The sequence below is a fragment of the Zingiber officinale genome, chromosome 8A (assembly GCF_018446385.1).
Source record: "Zingiber officinale cultivar Zhangliang chromosome 8A, Zo_v1.1, whole genome shotgun sequence".
NCBI classification, from domain to species: Eukaryota; Viridiplantae; Streptophyta; class Magnoliopsida; order Zingiberales; family Zingiberaceae; genus Zingiber; species Zingiber officinale.
In genome coordinates, this window is record NC_056000.1 from 35,308,000 (window position 1) to 35,325,229 (window position 17,230).

Consider the following 17,230-nt stretch of genomic DNA (forward strand, 5'->3'; position numbering starts at 1 on the left):
AACGTTTCTTTTCTTTCGTTTGTTTTTTTCTCGCTTACATCACGTGCATTTCTTTCTAAATTAAATTAAATTAATTTAAACATCATTTAAACTTTAATAAATAATCCTCTAAATTTATTTATTTTTATTTTTAATTTTAAAACTTTTATAAAAACTAAAAATATATAAAAAGAATGTTAATAAAACATTAAAAATAGCTTTTCTTATTTTTTAACATCTTCACATTTTTAATATGTAATTATAAAAGGGTCAAAAATAAAAATAATAATAATAACCAGAGTTGATTTTATTAATAAGAATATTTTTTTTAAAAAAAAATAATTTTGCTGCTGGTTTGACCAGCATTACAATGATGTTTTTAAAGACAAGTATTATAGTGGTGCTAGTCTAAAAAAAAAAATTAGTATCATAGTGTTCTGAAAATTTCAAATTAATTTAAGCACGGTTGGAAGGATTTTAAAATGGTAAAAGAGAGCTTATTTGAACTCATGTTTATTTAATAAATTCACTGAAGTTGGAATGAGTCCAATCGAAACTCTCTAGGTCCATCAATGGATTTCAATCAAAACTCATTGATGGACGTAGACGACTTGCATTTCTAAAATTTTACAATAAGATGGAAGTGTAGAATGTGTAAAAAGTAGATATGGTAAGAAATCTTGATCCTAAGTCTCCTACATAAAGTTATAGGCCCATGTCAATTTACACAAAGTTTGAAAGTTTCTAAACATTTTGAGCAATGTTGCAAATCCTTTATGATGATAATGGAGGGCACATTTGGCTTCTGGGTGAAATGAGTTAGATTAGAGCCCTCTAAGTCCATCAATGGATTTTGACTAAAACTCATTGATGTATCTACACGACTTGGATTTCTAAAATTTTATAATTAGATAAAAGTGTGGAGTGTGTAGAAGGGAGATATGGTGAGAAATCTTGGTCCTGAGTCTCCTACATGAAGTTATTGTTGGTTGCTATACGGAATATCATACCGGTTTCCCTGTACAAAAATTTTGTACAAGTCCTGAACCTATACTAACAACCTATTGTGTTCTTTAGAAATTAAATTAGGAATCGCAAACGGAACTTAACATTATTGATTCCAAATTTAACTTATCTGTTCTTAGTGGTTTAGACTTGGATCGCAAACGATGCTTAACATTATTGATCCAAATCTACCCATGTTATAAATTCAATTAAATATTAATTTCTAAAATTGACTTCCAGGACTGTATGGCGAGAACTAGGCCTTCTTGGGTATGGGATCATCCACCATCGCCTATACAAAGCCTTTTAAAGAAATTTAATATTTAATTTCCTTATATAACTCTAGGTTTAACCAAAAGGAACAATCGAATCACAAATTCGAAAAATAAAAAAAACACAAACTTGAATCACAAATTTGAAACCTAGAATCATATGTCTCTTGTGTTTGGTATTTCAAAAATTATACAAAGAAAACTAGTATGATGCAGAATAGAAATTACTAGTTATACCTTTCTTTGTAAACAACAACCTCTTGATCTTCTACCGTATTCCTCTTCTTATCTCAGACGTCGTGTGGGCGACGATCTACCGAGACGAGAACCACCCAAGCTTCCTTCTTCTTCTTGTGAGTTTCGGCCACCACAAGAATTCCAAGAATAGATGAGGTTCGGCCACACCACCAAGCTTCAAGGGATGCTAGAAACAAAACCTCCTTTTCTCTCCTTCTCCAAGCAAAATCCGGCCACCAACAAGCTCCTTGAGAGTTGATGCCGCCGACCACCAATGAAGAAGAAAAGGAGGAGAGGAAGAGGATGAGAAGGGTCGTCCACCAACCAAAGAAATAGAAGAGAGGAAAACTAGAACATAAGTTATGAGGTGAGGCACCTCTACCCTCTCTTTTATATTCCTTAGTCTTGACAAATAAGGAAAGTTTTATAAAAACTTCCTTATTCTCTTAGCCAATGAAAGGAAAGTTTAATAAAAAATTTCCCTTTCAAACTTAATGTGGCTGACCACCTCTTAATCATCTAAGCAAGCAAAGTTTTAAACATAAAATTAAAACTTCCTTATTTGTTTCCGGAAATTTTAAAATTAAAATTTCTCTATTAATTTTTCCCTTCATGGTTGGTTATAAAAGGAAATTTTATAAATTAAAATCTCTATTAAAAAACATGTGGATGATTTCCAAAAAGGAAAATTATCTTTAAAATTAAAATCTTCCTCTCAATCTATAAATAAGGAAAGATATCAAATCTTTTCTTAATTTTTTTGTAGAAACTATAATAGAAAAGATTTAATTTTAAAACTTTATTTTAAATCATGAGGATGGTTAAAAAAGGAAAGTTTTATAAAAATTAAAATCTTCCTTTCAACTACAAATAAGGAAAGATTTCTAACCTTTCTCTTAATCTTTTGTATAAAGCTATAAAAGGAAATATTTAAATTTTAAACTCTCTTTTAAAATCATGATATCCACATAAGAAAAATTTTTAAAAATAAAATCCCTTTAATTTTATTGTGGTCGGCCACCTAAGCTTGGACTCAAGCTAGGGCCGGCCACACTTCAACCCATCCAAGCCATGTCTTGGTCGACCCTTGTTTGGGCTCCAAGCTTGGCTTGGTCGACCACATAAGGATGGGTAAGAAGGTGGGTATGGGTGGGTATAATTCTTTATAAATAAGAGACTACGATAGGGACCGAGAGGAAGAATTGGTTTTGGCCTCCCGATGAAATTAAGCTTCCCGTGTTCGCCCCGAACACCCAACTTAATTTCATCAATAATAATTCATACCACTAAAGAATTATTATTGAACTACCGCACTAATCCCAAATTATATTTTGGGCTCCTTATCATGAGTGTGTTAGTCTCCCTGTGTTTAAGATATAGAATGTCCATTAATTAAATGAGTTACTGACAACTCACTTAATTAATGTCTAGCTCCAAGAGTAGTACCACTCAACTTTATCGTCATGTCGGACTAAGTCCACCTGCAGAGTTTACATGACAATTCTTATGAGCTCCTCTTGGGGGCATCATCAATCTAGATTACTAGGACACAGTTTCCTTCTATAATCAACAACACACACTATAAATAATATCATTTCCCAACTTATCGGGCCTCTTGATTTATCGAACTAAATCACACCCTTTGATAAGTCAAAGAAATAAATACTAGATATATGTGCTTGTTATTATATCAGGATTAAGAGCACACACTTCCATAATAACAAAGGTCTTGTTCTTTTATGTAGTCAGTATTAGAAGAACTTACCTTAAATGGTCCTGCTCAATACACTTAGAGTATACTAGTATAATTTTATAGTTAAGATAAAGTAATACCAATTACACTACGACTATTCCAATGGTTTGTTCCTTTCCATCTTAGTCGTGAGCTACTGTTTATAATTTATAAGGAATTGATAACATGATCTTCTGTGTGTGACACCACACACCATGTTATATAAATTAATTGAACAACTACACTTAGCATATAAATGTAGACATTTGACCAATGTGATTCTTTATTTCAAAAATAAATATTTACAAAAAGCTAGGCTTTTAGTATATACTTTAACAGTTATAGACCTGTTCCAATTGGCACAAAATCTGAAACTTTCTAAATCTTCTAAGTAATGTTGGAAATCTTTTATGATGATAACGGAAGGCACATTTAAGGCTCCTGTGCACTACATAAATCAATAGGTTTTAACTGAAATCCATTGATGGATATAGGGTATTTGGATTTTTAAGATTTTGCCATCAGATGAGAGAGGTTATTATGTAGAATGTATATATGGTGTTCAATCTTGGTCCTAATACACGTAAGAAAAGTTATGGTCGCATGCTAACTAGCATAAACTATGGTGCTAGTTTTTGAATATTAGCACCACAGTATTGGTTCTGATCACACACTGTGATGTTGGTTTCTAAAGATCAACATTACTATGGTGCTGGTCTTCAGAAACTAGCACCACAGTCTATGCTAGTTGGCACGCTATCATAACTTCGCCTATGTGTATTAGAACTAGGATTGGACATCATAGATACCTTCTACACACTCCATACTTTCATATCATTGTAAAATTTCATAAATCTAAGTCGTTTAGGTTCATCAGTGGGTTTCAGATGAAACTCATTGATTGACTTAGAGAGTTATGATCGAACTCATTCCAACCCCTTTAGGTTTCTATAGTTTCCTAGAGTCCAAGGGTGCCCTCCGTTAGCATCGTAAAAGATTCTCAGAATTACTCAGAAGGTTTAGAAAGTTTCAGACTTTGTGCTAATTGACACGAGCCTATAACTTTATGTAGGAGACTCATAACTATGATTTTTCACCATATTTACCTTCTGCACACTCCACACTTCCATCTCATTATAAAAATTTAAAAATTTAAGTCATCTAAGTCCATCAATGGATTTTGGTCAAAATTTATTGATAGATCTAGATAGCTCTAATCGAACTCACTCTTGAAGGATCGAAAAGAATGAGAGAGGGACTGAATCTCGTTTTTAAAACTTTTCCTTTTTGGGTTTTAAAAAATAGTCAGAAAACTAAATATGTAGTGGAAAGACTAATAAAAGAAAATAAAATACAGTGAAAAATAAATGCGCTTTTGGTTTTATTGGGTTCAAAATATTCGATAACTCATACTCCAAGGCCCACGATTCCTTGGACTGTATTGTAGGCCCTGGTGCAGTCAGCAAGAGGGGGATGAATTACTTGAAATAAAAGTTAAGTTTTCTCGATCTTTAGGCTTTACCAAATACACACTTAATTAAAGTAGAATGAAATACATAAAAAGGAAATACGAGACAACCAGATTTACTTAGTTTGTAATCAGACAATTATTAATCCAAGGCAATAAAAGCTCACTAAGATCTCTTTCTATGAGTGAATCCTCGAAGGCGAAGAAGCCTCGTACAAGCGTTGAAAGCATAAATTAAAAGCACAGAATTAGAAATGAGATTATAGAAAGTGTGTTGTGTTGAATGAAGTGAACCAAGACTCTATTTATAGCTCCCTAGTCGAAATATAGTTGTTGATGACGTGATGAGTTTCGGGCACCTGGATAGGTACGGGCGTCTCCACTGTAACACCTTATCTGCTTCACAATGACTCTTCAACAGTTTGGTGATAACTTTTTTAACCTCGCCTAGGCGCCTGGATCGGTCCGGGCGCTTAGAGTGTTGCTAACATAGACTCCCAAAGTTTGCCTTGTCGCAACGGACAAAGGGGTACCTATTCGGTACCAAAGTGGCTCGGACGCCTGGAGCCTAGGCACCTGGAGTCTGGGCGTCTGGACTTGGTCTGAGCACCTAGACAAGTCAACTTCGTGTTAACTTGTTTGACTTATGCTCTGGTCGCTTGGGTGATTCTCCGACCATCGAGAATTGAGATCACCCTAACCTAAATTCGGCCTTCTCCTCGACCAATCTTCCGCTCCAACTTCTCATCCCTTGGAAGCACAACGCACATCCTACTTGTCTACAGGTGTACTATTTCATAGCACCTTGTCCCTTGGATGTACTGAGCTCATCGACTCGCTTCCCGTGTCATCCTTCTCGCTAACTGCGTCTTCTATTCGACTTTCTGTGTTCCTAAGTCCCTGCACACTTAGACACTAGGCATCAAATACACAGAGCCTAACTTAACTGAATTGATTATATCAAAACTCATCCAAGATACTTATAATTTTTCTATTTTTTATGTGTATCAACACAAGTTAAGTTAAGGTAAAGAATACAATAAAATAGGTAGTTATTTCAAGTTAATACAATAATTTTGCAATTAAAGTAAGTATTTTAAAATCTATACATCTCCTTAAACTTAATCTCTAATTCTCCCCCTTCGATCATATAAAAAATAGGACAAATAAATAAAAAATATTGAAAATATTTCTAGGGTTATAAAACAGATTTTTTAGAGATATATCTTTTTATTAAAATTTATTTTCAAAGAAATAATTTTTTAGCAATTAATTTTGTTTTGATAAAAATAATTTAAAAATTATTTTTAAGTTTTAAAAAAATCTTGGATATTTTTGTCCATTTTAATCATAATTAATTTAAGTATTATAAAAAAATTACACGAAATCTTTATATTTTAACCGTAGAAAATATTTTAAATAGATAAAGTTATTTTTAAAAATAAAACTTTTAAAAATAAAAATTATCATCTAAAAATCTTCCTGATAACTTCCCAAAAAATTAGATTTTTCAAAATTAATCTCTATAAAAATTTAAAATTTTAAAATTACACTTTTAGATTAAAAATTTAAAAAATATTAGATAATTGTCAACAAATTTTTAAAAAAATTATTCTAACAGAAAATATAACTCATGATTACAGAAAAATTATGGTTTTGATAAATCAATTTTCTAAATGTTTCTAATCATCAAAATTCATTTTTTAAAAGAAGAATTTTAAAAATAAATATAACAAATAGAAAATTTTGAAATAATTCTGTGAGTAGGTGATGTCTTTATTTTTCATAGAAATAAAATTCAATACAAAACATTAAAAGAAGGCAAATGAAATAATTAATTTGATAAAAAAAAAGTTAAAAAGATAAACAAAGTTAAAAACTAAAGTAAATTAAATTTAAAGCACGCATAAAAATTAATTTTAATCAAGTTAAACATGATTTTGAAATTCAAAAATAGTTTCTACCTATTAGATTTATCAGAAACTTTCATGGTATATGTTTTCGTGTCATTTTTCTAATTTGATCCTTGTAAAATATAAAATACCAATTAAGTCCTTAAAATTTTTTAAAATTATGAACATTTGAATATGTATAATTCTTTTCAAATTTTCTAGTTGATTCTGTAATTTGTCATTTTCAATTTTCAATCTATCAGTCTTATAATGAACATGCTTTTGCTAAGGTAAATTTTAATTCGGTATTTTTCTCTTTTTAATTTGTACGAATTTCTAGAAAATATTTTTATGAACTCATATAACTTTTCAGGAGGTAAGGAACGTACCACCTCAGATAATAGACTATGATAGATTGGAAATTTACTGAACAAATAGAAAAATTAACCTTTCTCAATATTTGTGCTTTAGCAAATACACAATTAAAGTAGAATGGAATGCATAAAAAAGAAATATTTATTTAGTTTACAATCAAAGAATTATTAATCCAAGGCAATAAAGCTCACTAAGATCTCCTTTTATGAGTGAATCCTAGGAGGCAAAGAAGCCTCGTATAAGCATTGAAAATATAAATTAAAAGCACAGAATTAGAAAGGAGATTACAGAAAATGTGTATATTCCAAAAGGAGAACAAACTCTCCTTTTATAATCCTCTGGTCAGATTTGACCATTGGCTGATGTGGAAACTCCAAGCGTCTAGAGTGGGTCCGAGCGCCCCTAGTGGTGCACCTTATCTGCTTCGCAACGACGCTTCAACAATTTGGTGATAACTTTTTATCCTCGCCTAGGCGCCTGGACCGACCTGGGTGCATGGAGTGTTGTTGACGTGAACTCCCATAGTTATCCTATTCACAATGGACAAAGCGGCACCTATTCGGTAACAAGGTGGTCCAAGTGCCTGGACTAGTCCGGGCACTTGGAGTCAGGGCGCCTGGACTTGGTCCAAGTACTTGGACAAGTTAACATAGACTTGACTTGTCCGGCTGCTGCTCCGATTTCTTGGGTGATTCTCTAGTCATCCAGAGTTGAGCTCACCCAAACCGAACTCTGGCCATCTCCTCGAGCAGCCTTCCGCTCTGGTTTCTCATCCCTCGGAAGTGTCACGCGCATAATTCTAGTCAGCTGGTGTACTCTTCGGTAACACCTCGTCCCTCGAATGTACTGAGTTTATCGACTCGCTTCCCGTATCATCCTTCTCGATAGCTGCGTTTTCCACTTGATTTCTTATGTTCCTAAGTTTCTACACACTTAGACACAAAGATTAAACATAACATGACCTAACTTAACTCGATTGACAATATCAAAATTATCTTTAGGTACTTACAATCTTTCCCTTTTTGATGTCCATTAACTCGAGTTAAAGATAGGATTAAACCAAACATAGAATTTATTTTGTAAAATAAATTAACAAATTAAAACATGAATATTGCAATAATTAAAACATAAATTTTAAATTTTGTAATAAAGTCCTTCCCTAAATTTAACCCCTTTCTCTCATTTGATCACATAAAAAACTAGAGAAAGAAATACAAAAATAGCTAGAAAAATTTAAAATATTTTCTTGGGGGTTAAAATAAAATTTTCAGGATTATTGCTTTTTATGGAAATTTAAAATTATATTTTTTTAGCAATTAATCCTTAGTGTTAACAAAAATAATATTTTCTAAATATTTTTAATCATCAAAACTCATTTTAGAGAGAAGACTTTTAAAAAATAAATATATTAAACAGAAAATTCCAAAAATAAATTTGTGAGTAGATAATTCTTTATTTTGTGCAAAAAAAAATCAACACAAAATATTAATAGAAGGCATATAAAATAATTAATTTGATAAACAAGGTTAAAATCTAAAGCATATTAAATTTAAGCATACATAAAAATTAATTTAATTTACACTAAGACTAATTTAGAAACCCAAAATAAGCTCCTACCTACTGAATTTATTAGAAATTTTTATGATATATATTTTCGTATCATTTTTCTAATTTGACCACCCCTGTAAAATCTAAAATATCAATTAAGCCTTTGAAAATTTCTAAAATTCTAAACATTTGAATATACATAATTCTTTTTCAAATTTTCTAGTTGATCCTTTAATTTGTCATTTTCAATTTTCAGTCTATCATATATAGTCTTCTAATGAACATGATTTTGCTAAGGTAACTTTTAATTTGGTATTTCCTCTTTTTAATTTGTATAAATTTCTAGAAATCATTTTTATGAACTTGTATAACTTTTTGGAAGGTAAGAAACGTATCTCACTTATCGTGTTATTCTCGTAGTCTGGTGCTTCCCCTTCATCATTGTTTTCTTCTGAAGTATCTCCCCCTTCATCAATACTCTCTTCTGAAACACTTTCATCGTCTTCAAGTAGATATTTGGCTACTAGTAATATTTTGGCAATCTCCTCGGTCTCGAACTCTTCTGAAGATAAAATAATGTCCATCGAGGAGTCGGATTCTGCCTCTTTTGGTTCTTTGTGGAGTTCCAAGAACTTTTCACAAAGTTCTTTGGCAGATTAGTTGCAATGATTCTTTTGAGTTTTTGAGTAGGTAGCACATTTAGAAGATGAAACTCAGCCTTACCATTTGTGATAAATTCGTCGCATTGCTTGTTAGTCCAACTATGATTCTCGAGTTCTTTTCCATCTTTACTTTTGGGCACTTCAAAAACATATTTAATTGTTAATAAAATATTAAAATCGGTTTTGAAAAATATCTCCATGCATTGTTTCTAAAATGCGAACTCCCCCTCAAACACTGGTGGGTAGATGCTCGATTAAACCATAGTCTTGTTGCTTTAAACGGTGGTTAGTCTTCTTAAGGCATACGATCTGATACCAATTTAGTCCATTGCAATTTTTAAAGTTTGCAATAAAGTCCTGCCCTAAATTTAACCCCCTATTTTTTCCCATTTGATCACATCAAAAAACTAGGGAAAAAATACGAAAACAGATTTAAAAAAATGGTGCACCTTAGCTGAGGTCCTGGTTTCCCCCATCTTGCCAAAAAGTAAAAAATGGAAGAGTACACAGAATCTTATGTTTTCTATTAGTTAAACAAAGAATCTGAGGTCGACGAGGTCGGAGCATCCGAGGGATGAGGTACTACGGAAGAGTACACCGGTGGACGAGAAGGATACACGCGACACTTCCAAGGGACAAGAAGTCGGAGTAGAAGACTGCTCGAGGAGAAGGCTAGAGTTGAGTTCGGATGAACTTAACTCTAGATGGTTTGAGAATCACCTAAGCGACTAGAGCAGCAACCGAACAAGTTAATTGTATGTTGACTTGTCCAGACACCCGGACCAAGTTCAGGCGCCCAGACTTCAAGCACCCGAACCAGTCTGAGCACCCAAACCAGTCTGAGCGCCCAAACCACCTTGGTACTGAGCAGGTGCCACTTTGTCCATTGCGATTAGTATAACTCTGGGAGTCCATGGCAGTAACACTCCATGTGCCCGAACTAGTCCAAGCACCCAGGTGAGGATAAAAAGTTATCACTGAATCGTTGAAGAGTCATTGCAAAGAAGATAAGGAGCACCGCTGGGGGAGCCCAGACCCACTCCAGGAGCCCAGAGTTTCAACGTTAGCCAACAGTCAAACCCGACTAAAGGGTTATAAAAGCAGAGCTTGTTCTCCTTTTGGAGCATACACACTTTTTTGTAATCTCATTTCCAATTCTGTGCTTTTAATTTATGCTTTCAACGCTTGTACAAGGCTTCTTCGCCTCCAAGGATTCGCTCGTAGAAGGATATTGTAGTGAGCTTCATTGCCTTGGATTAGCAATCCTCTGATTACAAACCAAGTAAATCTAGTTATCTTATATTTCCTTTTTATGTATTTCATTTTACTTTAATTAAGTGTATATTTGCTAAAGCCCAAAGATCGAGAAAGGTTAACTTTTATTTCAAGCAATTCACCCTCTCTTGCCAGCCGCATCAGGACCAACAATTGGTATCAGAGCAAGAATGCTTCAGAAGGAGTAATCGTCGTCTAAAGAAAAAATGGTCGGAGCAAACATTCATCCACCAAAGTTCTAAGGAGATTTTGCTATTTAGAAGAAGAAAATGAAGGTATTCTTTAAGACCAATTTTGATATATTAGTAACTATTAAATATGATTTTGAAGTACCCAAAGATGTGAACAGAGAAGAAAAAGAAGAGGACTTGTGGACAAAGAAACAACAGACTGAGTTCATGGCGAATGGAAAAGCTGAATTCTATCTCCTGAGCGTACTACCGCCTCAATAACTTAATCGCATCGGTGCTTATAACTCTGCAAAGGAACTTTGGAAGAAATTCCTAAAACTACATGAAGGCACATATGAAACAAAGCTAGCCAAAAGAGATCTACTCAGAAATCAACTAAGCAACCTAAAATTAGAGAAAGGTGAGTCAGTTGCCCATCTTCACGCAAGGATCAAGGAGCTCATCACAAGGCTCTCAAACCTTGGAGAAATGGTAACTAATCGAGACTCTCTACAATTTACTCTAAATGCATTTTCAAGAACCTCGATATGGTCGTCAGTAATTGATTCCTATTATATTTCTAAGGATTTGGAGGTAAGTACGTTAGGTAATTTATTTTCAACCTTGGAACTTCATGAGTCTAAATGTACAGACTTAAAAGAAAATAACCCACCAAGCCTAAACATAGCACTGAAATCAAAGAAGATTGAGTCTGATTCAGATTCCTCACCTGACATAGATCAAGAAGCATATATGGTAAGGAAGTTCAAAAAGCAATTTAGATCTAACACGTTTAATGAAGTGCAGGCCAAGAAAAATTCAAGAGGCAAAAAGAAAGATTAAATGCTATAGCTGTGATGCAGAAGGGCACATTAAGAATGACTGTCCAAAGCTGAAAAGGAGGGAGAAAAATAAAGGGTCAAGCAAATCGAATCACAAGAATCTGAAGGCAACATGGGATGAACCATCATCAAAGTTTGAACTGGAGGAGTATGCCTGACTAGCACTAATGGTGAGTCACCAAGAGGAAAGCATAGATGAAAGGGGGAGGTACTTCAGATGGAAGCAGCGATGAAGGGGGAGAGACAAACTTTGAGATCGACATGGTAAGTGAAGTATGTCTTCTTCCTCCTAACCAACTTTACGAAGGTATAAGATTAATGTCTAAATCATTATGTAAACTTAAAACTAAGAATATTAAATTAAAAAAAGGAAAATGTAGATTTGAAAATTATTTTAGCTAAAGTATGTCCATTAGAAGATTTTGTTAGAATTAAAAATGAAAATACAAAATTAACTGAACAAATAGAAAAGTTAAAATAAAAAAAAATATTTTTCATATTCAAGCTCATATGCCCCATAAAATAATTTTAAAAATTTAAGAGGGTTAAATTGATATTTTAGATTTCACAAGAGTCAAATTAGAAAAGTGACTCAAAAATATATTCCAAAAAATTATCTTATTAATCTAGTAGATAGAAAATTATATTAGGTTCCTAAATTATGCTTAGTATGATTAAGTTAATTTCCATGCATGCTTTAGATTTAATCTGCTTTAATTTTTAACATTACTTACAAAATTAATTGTTTCATAAACTTACTCTTCATAATTTCGATTGAATTTTTTTATGATCTAGAGTTATGTTTTCTGTCAGAATAAAAAAATTTAAACTTTTTGGCAATTATCTAATTTTTTATGAATTTTTAATCAAAATATATAATTTAAAATTTAAAAAAAAAATAGAGATTAATTTTAAAAAAACATGATTTTTCAAGAAGTTAACGTTGTATTTTGGATAGTGAGAAAAATCAATAAGATTTTTAGAGGATGGTTTCTATTTTTTTTAAACAAAATCAAAAATAACTCTATCTATGTAAAATATTTTCTATAGTTAAAATAAAAAGATTATGTGTATAAAATTTTTTAGGGTGTGCATCATCCATAGGAGTTGTGCAACACATTCCTCTATTGCTATATATTCTGATTCAGTAGTAGATAAAGCAAAGCAGTGCTATTTTTTACTAAACCAACTGACAAATGATGATCCAAGTAATTGACAACCACCGCTTGTACTTTTCTTATCAAGTTTGCAGCCAGCATAATCTGAGTCAGAGTACCCTATAAGTTCAAAATTTTCTATCCTAGAGTACCATATTCCTACGTTGGATGCACCCTTTAAATATCTAAAAATTCTTTTAACATTACCCAAGTGTGATTCCTTGGCACAAGTCTGGTACCTAGCACACATACTGACTACAAATAAGATATCTGGTAGACTTACAGTTAGGTACAGTAGGATTCCTTGGCACAAGTCTAGTACCTAGCACACATACTGACTGCAAATAAGATATCTGGTCGACTTGCAATTAGGTACAGTAGGCTTCCTATGGTACTTCCATAATATTTGAGGTCTATATGTTTTCCATTTGGGTCACTATATAGGGTTGTATTGGTAGCCATTAGAGTTTTAATGTCTTTGAAGTGTTCCATTCCAAATTTCTTAAGCAATTCAAGTGTATATTTTTGTTGATAAACATAATTAGCTTCATTTGTTTGTTTGATTTGTAGACCTAGGAAGAATGTTAGTTGTCCTACTAGACTCATTTCAAACTCCTGTTCCATTAATGTAATGAATTCTTGTAATAGTTTTGAGTTAGTTGATCCAAATATTATATCGTCCACATAGACTTGGGCTATAAATAGATCTTGATTAATTATTTTTACAAAAAGGGTTGGGTCTATTTGACCTTGTTTGAAGCTTTTTGAGATTAAGTATGTGGTCAGTCTTTCATACCAAGCTTTGGGGGCATGTTTAGGCCATACAGGGCTTTCTTTAATTTAAACACATGATTAGGGTATTCTTGTAGGACCGTTGGATTCGATAGAGGGGGGGGTGAATATCGATTCGAAAATATAGAGTATAAGCGCAGCGGAAAAGTAAAGTAGACACAAGGTTTTTTACTTCGTTCGGAGCCTGTGACGACTCCTACTCGAAGGCCCGTACTCCTTGAGTACTTTCGTTGGGCAATTCACTAGCAATTCGGATAATTACAATTTAAGTACAAAAAGAAGCTAATGAAAAGAAAAACAAAGCTGTACCGACAGACAAGGAATTTAAAAGAGCGGGATCGTGTCGTCGGAGCTTTGTGATCGTCGTTGGAGCGTAGAGCAGCAGAGCGAGTAATCTCAGAGTTCTCAGATGTGAAAGATGATTTTGAAGCTCCTGCCTGGGGCTTCTTTTATATGTTGCTCTGAGCGCCTGGATTCCTTCCGGGCGCCTGGAATGTGACGTAGCTGCTCAAACCGAGATGTTCCACGTGGCGACGACTTGGCTGAATATAATTTGCTTTCCGGGCGCCCGGACCTCCGGGCGCCCGGACCTCCGGGCGCCCGGACCTCCGGGCGCCCGGACCTCTTTGTTCCAGAAACTCCCTTTTCCTGCAAAACAAAGTTAGTTCGAGGCAATATATATCCTGCAAGATAGATTGTTAGCATATTTTATAATAGTATGAATTAGCACAAATAGTATGACTTAGATTCCATCTTTCTGAGACCGGAATCTTGTCACGATCTCGACTTAGACATCCGAAATGGATCTAAGCCGGATCGACGCCTAATGTTCCCTTCCCGGGAACGCGTCCTCGCAGTCACTCCCCTCCAGTGACTTACCTCACTTACCTGCCAGACGTCCGGTCAGCCCTTCGACCCGTCTGGACTTCTTGCCAGCTATCCGGTCAGCCCGTCGACCTAGTTGGACTTCTTGCCAAGCGTCCGGTCAGCCCGTCGACCTGCTTGGACTTCTCGCCAGCTATCCGGTCAGCCCGTCGACCTAGCTGGACTTCGTGCCAGACATCCGGTCAGCCCGTCGACCTGTCTGGACTTATCCTGCACACTCGATCAGAGTGTTAGATAACGACGAACCTAACTTAACCTGATTTGTCATTCATCAAAACCTGAGTTAGACCGTTAGTGCTAACCGCACCAACAATTCTAAGTTTCCAAACTTGGAGGGTTGACCTACATACACCTCTTCCTTAATCAATTTATTTAGAAAGGTTGATTTAACATCCATTTGATATAATTTGAATCTCTTATGGGTTGCATAACTCAGTAACATTTTAATTGATTCAAGTCTAGCAACTGGTGCATAGGTTTCATCGTAGTCAAGCCCCTCAATCTGGCTGAATCCTTTTGCTACTAATCTGGCCTTATTCTAACAACTTCCCCTTTTTCATTTACTTTGTTTCTAAAGACCCATTTGGTTTTGATTATCCTTTTATTTTCTGGTAACGGAACTAAATCTCATACTTCATTTCTTTCAAATTGGGCTAGTTCCTCTTCATGGCTAAGATCCAATCTAGATCACTTAATGATTCTTCTATTGTTTCAAGTTCGATGTTAGATATTAAAGCTATTTGACTTAAGTTTTTAAAGGTTGATCTAGTTTGGACTCTTAGATCTGAGTCATCAATTATTTGGTCAAATGAATGGTTTGGGTTAACCCTTATGGTTCTAGTTTGTTGTTCTTGAGGTTGATGTTCTTCTTTGTCAGTGCTGCCTCTAACAAAGTCAATTAGTTGAATATGAGTTTAATTTCTTCTAGGTTCAGGTTGGATTCTTCAAATTTTACATTTATGGTCTCTTTGATTCTTAATGTATTTTTGTTATATACTCTGTACCCTCTACTGTTTAATGAGTAACCCACAAAAATTTCATTTTCTACTTTTGAGATAAATTTTTCTAAGTGTTCTCTTGTATTTAATATATAAACTGGGCATCCAAATACTTTAAAGTATTTGATATTGAGTATTTTATTATAATAGAGTTCAAATGAAGTCTTATTATGATTTTTATTTATTGTGGTTCTATTTTGTACATAGCAAGTTGTACTAATAGCTTCTGCCCAAAAGCATTTTAGAAGTTGATATTCATTTAGAATTATCCTAGAGGTTTCAAGTAGGGTTCTATCCTTTCTTTCTACTACTCCATTTTGTTGTGGTGTTTTAGGGCATGAAAATTCATGATAATAACCATTTTCAAGACAAAATAGATTAAAGTTATGATTCTTAAATTCATCTCTGTTATCACTTCTAATTCGTTTAATTTTTTTTGTCTTTCTCATTTTTAGTTTGTTTGTAAAAATTACTAAACACTTTAAACATTTTATCTTTATTTTTTAATAATTTTAGCGAGGTAAATCTCGAGTAATCATCTATTATTACTAGGCAATTGAGACTCCCATTCATGGATTTGATTCCATAGGAGTCAAATAGGTCTAGGTGTAATAATTCTAGTATTGAATTAGTTTGAGTTTGATTAGTTGATTTGTGGGTTAATTTGGTTTGCTTTCCTTGTTGACAAACATTACAAATTGTTGAGTCTAAGTTAGGTAATTTTGGTAAGTCTCTAACTAAATCATTTAATTTTATTAGAAAGTTCGTGTAGGACATTCTTCTATGTCATAACTAGATTTCTTCCTTTTGTGTCAAGTGATACTTAAGTGAAGAATTGGTTAGGTAATTGAATAGATGTTGTCCTTTCTAAACCCTTTTAGATTTATGTTAGGGTTATCTATGTGTTTAATTAAACATTCAGAATATATGAACCTAGCCTTATATCCAGAATCACACAATTGACTAATGCTAAGTAGATTGTATTTGAAATTATCAACAAGTAATACATTTTTAATAATAAAGTCACTTTTGAGTTCGAAATTACCTATCCCAATTACCTTGAGTTTGTCGTTGTTTCCAAAGATAACTATTCCTAAGCTTTTGTATGTTAGTTAAATGAACTTAGTGTGATCCCCAGTCATGTGTTTGGAACAACCACTATTCAATATCCACTTAGTTTCCTACAAAGGGTAGGAATCGTTAATTTGGGTTCAATTTAGAAACTTAATTTAAGTTAACAAGAATTGAGTTATTTAATTATTTATGTTAATTCTTAATTTAAGTTTAATTTTAATTTTAAATTTTGATTTTAATATAATTTAATATAATATAATATAATTTTAATTTAATTTAATTTATTATAATTTAATTTAATCCTTAGTCAACTCACCCAATCTATATTTTCAATTAAGGTATCCTATAACTTTGTGAGATGAATTAGATTGAATTTTAGGGTTGAGTTTAACTTTGTATTAAATTCAAATTTAGCTTTGGGTTTAACAAATAAACATTCTTTGGTTAAACTTCTGAACTATGGTAAGTCACCTGGACATCATTAGAGTAACCATGCCTTCAAAAATTTTTAAATAATCCTATCCACTGAACTTAGTACAAAACTTTGGTCTAACTGGTTAGGATTCATAAGGGGTAGCTTCAGTTAGTTCCACTAAGCCAAATGCACCAGGTCAAAGTCATATCTTCCTAGACATGCATAGACAGAATTTCCTTAACTTACTATCATCCAAAACTTCACCAATACCGTTGGTCAAGTTAAACTTTTGTCCTTTTTTAAACTAGTCCTAATTACCCATCCGAGTATGTTTATTAATTTTGGAGGTACCAACTAATTTGGAGTCTTCCCCTGAATTATTGGACTTGAGTTTTAGGTTTTGGGTTTGTGTCGATTTGTTTTATAATTATGATAGACTTAGTTATAGTTTT